Raw genomic sequence first — 6,103 nt, 5'->3', positions numbered from 1 at the left:
CCGAGACCGGGGGGTGGGGGGCGTGCCCCCGGTCGGCGTCACAGCCCGACGGGCTGGAGGGCTGCTACCTCCGGGGGACCAGGGGCTTGGGAAGTTCGTGCCTGGGCCAGGGTCACTGTTTCCTTTCGCGGGCACAGTGAGGAGCCTATGAGGTGAGGTGCGTCCGCGTGGATCCCGGGCTGCGGCGACTGTTACATTCTCCCCGGCCGGACCGGAGGTGGAGCAGAACTGGGGGCGACGAGCTTGACAGGGATTGGAGCTGGACGTATTTAGGTTCAAAACATTCTCCTGCTCGCTTTCTTCCTCTCCACTCTTTGGTCAGGAAGACTTTGGGGCGGGGTACCCCCCAGCCCACACCCTCAAATTGCTGGCCTAGAGGGCACAGCGCCTTTTTTTTTTTTTTTTTTGAGACGGAGTCTCGCTCTGTCGCCCAGGCTGGAATGCAGTAGCGCGATCTCGGCTCACTGCAAGCTCCGCCTCCCGGGTTTACGCCACTCTCCTGCCTCAGCCTCCCAAGTAGCTGGGACTACAGGCGCCCACCACCGCGCCCGCCTAATTTTTTGAAGTTTTAGTAGAGAGAGGGTTTCACTGTGTTAGCCAGGATGGTCTCGATTTTCTGACCTCGTGATCCGCCCGCCTCGGCCTCCCAAAGTGCTGGGATTACAGGCATGAGCCACCGCGCCTGGCCCACAGCGCCTTTCTAAAAGATGCAGTTGGGCTGCTTCTAAAATAATGAAGCCAACCCTCGCTAATTGTGGGGAAAAGATAGCCAGAAGCAGCAAACTTCTGCTGTGGACGTCCGATATAAACTGATCCTCTTGAGATGGATAATGCTTAGTTGGCTATACCTCCCGCCCCTCCCCCTTTTTTTTCTTCCTTTTTCCTTTTTTTTTTTTTTCTCTTTTCTTTTTTCTTGAGACAAGATCTCGCACTGTGGCCCACGCGGGAATGCAGTGTCATGATCATAGCTCACTAGCCCTGAACTCCTGTGCTCAAGTAATCCTCCCGCCTTGGCCTCCCAAAGTGCTAGGATTATGGGCATGAGTTACTTTACCCAGCCTGTTTTTTTTCTGTGCAAATAAATGCACATGTATTTTAGATTCCTTTCTTTTTTTTTTTTTTTTTTTTGAGACGGAGTCTCGCTCTGTCGCCCAGGCTGGAGTGCAGTGGCCGGATCTCAGCTTACTGCAAGCTCCGCCTCCCGGGTTTACGCCATTCTCCTGCCTCAGCCTCCCAAGTAGCTGGGACCACGGGCGCCCGCCAACTCGCCCGGCTAGTTTTTTTGTATTTTTTAGTAGAGACGGGGTTTCGCCGTGTTAGCTAGGTTGGTCTCGATCTCCTGACCTCGCGATCCACCCCTCTCGGCCTCCCAAAGTGCTGGGATTACATCCTTTCATTTTTATTGTTACAGCATTTTTCCACCAGACGCTTATGGATCGACAACTACATCAAGTGTTGCTGTAGACCAGGAATCAACATTTTGTATAAAAAGGACAGAAAGCAAGTATTTTAGACTCTGCAGGTCAGGAGGCAAGATCAATGATTTTTTTTCCTTTTTTTCTAAATGTCCTCTGGTTCATATTTTCTCATGAAGATTGAGGATCTTATTTAAGTGTTTGGTTTTTTTTTTTTTTTTTTTTTTGAGACACAATCTTGCTCTGTCGCCCAAGCTGGAGTGCAGTGGTGTGATCTCGGCTCATTGCAATCTCTGCCTCCTGTGCTCAAGCAATTCTCCTGCCTCAGCCTCCAGGGGAGCTGGGACTACAGGTGCGCACCACCACGCTGGGCTAATTTTTGCATTTTTAATAGAGTCGGGGTTTCACCAGGTTGGCCATACTGGTCTTTAACTCCTGACCTCAAATGATCTTCCTGCCTTGGCCTCCCAAAGTGCTGGGATTACAGGTGTGAGCCACCCTACCCAGCCTTACTTAGGTATTTCTATAACCAGAAAGAAAAGTTCGTAAAATTTTTGTTGGTGAAAATCAAAATATGATAACTGAGTAGTTTCTTAAATACAAGTTGCTACAGTTGGAATGTTTGTTCCTAATCCCCAGTGAAACAGTATTAAGAGGTGGGGCCTTTAAGAGGTGATTGGGTTATGAGGTCCTGCCATTCACGTGTTAATGGCTAATAGCTTATGGGAGTGGGACTGGCTGCTTTATAAAAAGAGGAAGAAAGGCCAGGCTCAGTGGCTTATGCCTGTAATTCCAGCACTTTGGGAGGCCAAGGCGTGCAGATCACCTGAGTATCAGGAGTTCGAGACCAGCCTGGCCAACCTGGGGAAATCCCGTCTCTACTAAAGATACAAAAATTAGCCGGGCGTGGTGGTGGGTGCCTGTAATCCCAGCTACTTGGGAGGCTGAGGCACGAAAATCACTTGGACCTGGGAGGCAACAGTTGAGGTGGAGGTTGCAGTGAGTTGAAATCGTGCCACTGCACTCCAGCCTGGGCAACAGCAGGATTCCGTTTCAAAAAAAAAAAAAAAAAAAGGAAGAGAGACCTGAGCTTGCACACACAGCCTGCTTGCCATGTGATACCCTTTGCTACCTCAAGACTCTGCAGAGTCCCCGCCAGCAAGAAGGCCCTCAACTTTGGATATCTCAGCCTCCAGAACTGTAAGAAATAAATTTCTGTTCTTTAAAAATTGCCCAGTCTCAGGTATTCTTTTATAGCAGTGCAAAATGGACTAAGACCCAAGTCTATTCGTAAGAGTGGAATTCTTTTGGGATATAACATTTCACTTAATTGGGGCTCCCAGGTTGTAGTTCCTGTCGTCAATTGATTGCACATGTTCACCTTTGAAAACCCTTCCTGGCTCACAAAAACAGGCGGCCAGCGCTGGATGTGGCTTATAGATGGAGTCATGCACAACTCAGATCTCAGCTCTGCTCTCAGGGAACTCAGTCTATGGTGGGGAAGAATCCCAAAGTCAGTAAACAAATATATCATCTCAAAGGTGTTATTAAGGAGAAGAGGATGTTGAGACTATGATACAAGGGAGGGTGGGGCCCAGGCTGATAGGGTTGTCAGGAAAGGCTCTCGAGGTGAGGTCTGCACTAAGATCTGAACAAGGGGTCAGCTCTGAATACCCTAAATACACAGAACAGTGTGGGATCATACTATTTTTTTAAGTTTTTTATTTTTACTTTTTTGAGATGGAGTTTCGCTCTTGTTGTCCAGGCTGGAGTGCAACAGCACGATATTGGCTCACCGCAACCTCCGCCTCCCAAGCGATTCTCCTGCCTCAGCCTCTGGAGTAGCTGGGATTACAGGCATGCGCCACCACACCCAGCTAATTTTTTATTTTCAGTAGAGACGGGGTTTCTCCCTGTTGGTCAGGCTGGCCTCAAACTCCCAACCTCAGGTGATCTGCCTGCCTCAGCCTCCCAAAATGCTGGGATTACAGGCGTGAGCCACTGCATCCGGCCCTAAATTTTTTAATTTTTTTTGAGACGGAGTCTTGTCTGTTGCCCAGCCTAGAGCGCAGTGGTGCGATCTCCGCTCACTGCACCCTCCGCCTCCAGGTTCAAGTGATTCTTCCACCTCAGCCTCCTGAGTAGATGGGATTACAGGCGCCAGCCATCACACCCGGCTAATCTTTGTATTTTAATAAAAACGGGCTTTCACCATGTTGGCCAGGCTGGTCTCGAACTCCTGACCTCAACTGATTTGCCTGCCCTGGATTCCTAAAGTGCTGGGATTACAGGCGTGAGCCACTGTGCCCGGCCCATACTGTTCATAGAATAGTCAGTAATCCACAGTGTGGACACTTTGATGCCAAGTAAGATCTACATTAAGAAGTTGTTTTTGCTTTTTTTTTTTTTTGAGACAGAGTCTTGCTGTCACCCAGGCTGGAGTGCAGTGGTGTGTCCTCTGCTCACTGAAACCTCTGCTTCCCGGGTTCAAGCAATTCTTCTACCTCAGCCTCCCGAGTAGCTGGGACTACAGGTGCACACCACCACACCCAGCTAGGGTTTCACCATGTTGGCCAGGCTGGTCTCAGACTCCTGACCTCGGGTGATCCACCTGCCTCGGCCTCTTAAAGTGCTGGGATTACAGGTGTGAGCCACTGCTGCGCCTGGGCGGTAGTGTGATTTTTGAGGCTGCATAGGTTGCCATGGTGTGGACTCACCACAGCTTATTGAAGTGAGACTCTGTTGTCTGCTGACTTGGTTCCATTTTTAGGTCACTGTATCTTAGTGTATATCTTAGTGTATATAGGGTTGGGCACGGAGGTTCATGCCTGTAATCCCAGCATTTTCGGAGGCCAAGGCAGGCAGATCACTTGAGGCCAGGAGTTCGAGACAGCCTGGCTAACATGGAGAAACCCCGTCTCTACTAAAAAATAAATAGCTGGGCATGGTGGTGTGTACCTGTAATCCCAGCTACTCGGGAGGCTGAGGCAGGAGAATCGCTTGAGTCTGGAGGTGGAGGCTGTAGTGAGATGAGACTGCGCCACTGCACTCTAGCCTGGGCGACAGAGTGACTCTGTCTCAAAAAAAAAGTGTCTTAGTAGATATGAATCTTGCATTGAGTCAAAGGGTGTGCAAATTCAATCCTGATACTGCTCAGCTACCTTCTAGAAAGATAGCACACCCATGGCCACTACTTTCAGACATTTGCTTCAGATTGTTTAAAATGCTGCTGGGCGCGGTGGCTCATGCCTGTAATCCCAGCACTTTGGGAGGCTGAGGCAGGTGGATCACTTAAGTCAGGAGTTCAAGACCAGCCTGGCCAACATGGTGAAACCCCGTCTCTACTAAAAATACAAAAATTAGCTGGGCGTAGTGGAAGGTGCCTTTAATTCCAGCTAATCAGAGGCTGAGGCAGGAGAATCACTTGAACCTGGGAGGGGGAGGTTGCAGCAAACCGAGATCGCGTCACTGCCCTCTAGCCTGGGCGGCAGAGCAAGACCGTGTGTCAAAAAAAAACAAAAACAAAAAAGCCATATATCTGAAGACTGAAAATATAAGCATCACAGGCGCCTGGCCTACCAAGCTCATTTCAAAGGGTGAAACCAGAACCCACTGGTCAAAAGAAAGCAGTAGAGGCCGGGCGCGGTGGCTCAAGCCTGTAATCCCAGCACTTTGGGAGGCCGAGACGGGCGGATCACGAGGTCAGGAGATCGAGACCATCCTGGCTAACACGGTGAAACCCCGTCTCTACTAAAAATACAAAAACTAGCCGGGCGAGGTGGCGGGCGCCTGTAGTCCCAGCTACTCGGGAGGCTGAGGCAGGAGAATGGCGTAAACCCGGGAGGCGGAGCTTGCAGTGAGCTGAGATCTGGCCACTGCACTCCAGTCCGGGCAACAGAGCGAGACTCCGCCTCAAAAAAAAAAAAAAAGAAAAAAGAAAGCAGTAGAAAGAGCTGGTAGACCAGCTACTGCCGATACTCTCCAGCAAGTAAAGGGGACACCCTGAGTGAGATGAGCCTTGTGAACAGACTCACCTAAGCAGCAAGGTGGAGGGCCAGGTGCACTGAGAGGGTTCTGTGGCCCAGATGTCTGCTGGTTTGTGATTTCTTGACTCTGGACCCCTTCATCGGAATGGTCTCACTGTGGTCAGGGTCAGATGGTAACTAAAGTTTTGTGGGGTTTTATTGACAGGGTCTCGCTCTGTCGCTCAGGCTGGAGTGTAGTGGTGTGATCTCGGCTCACTGCAACCTCCGCCTCCCAGGTTCAAGCGATTGTCCTGCCTCAGCCTCCAAAGTAGCTAGTATTATAGGAGCGTGCCACCACGCCTGGCTAGTTTTTGTATTTTTAGTTGAGACAGGCTTTCACTATGTTGGCCAGGCTGGTTTCACACTCCTGACCTCAGGTGACCCGGCCACCTTGGCCTCCCAAAATGCTGGGATTACAGGTGTGAGCCCTGCCACCTCCCCAGTCCTCCATCCCCGTCTTAGCATTTCTAAGTAGCTCCCATGTGCTCCTCAGTTACATACCTGTCATGTAGGCTGAGTGCTTTGAGGGTAGGAGGCTTACGTATCTGTTTCCTGCTGCTTGACACAGTAGGTGCTTAGTAAATCACTAAACAAAAAGATTATGAATGAAAAGGACATGGGCAATAGTTTCAGCAGAAACTCAAACCCTTTCTGTTTGAAAGA

Source organism: Trachypithecus francoisi, unplaced genomic scaffold, assembly GCF_009764315.1.
Source record: "Trachypithecus francoisi isolate TF-2019V2 unplaced genomic scaffold, Tfra_2.0 Lachesis_group5, whole genome shotgun sequence".
NCBI lineage: Eukaryota > Metazoa > Chordata > Mammalia > Primates > Cercopithecidae > Trachypithecus > Trachypithecus francoisi.
Note: the sequence above shows the minus strand (reverse complement) of the source record.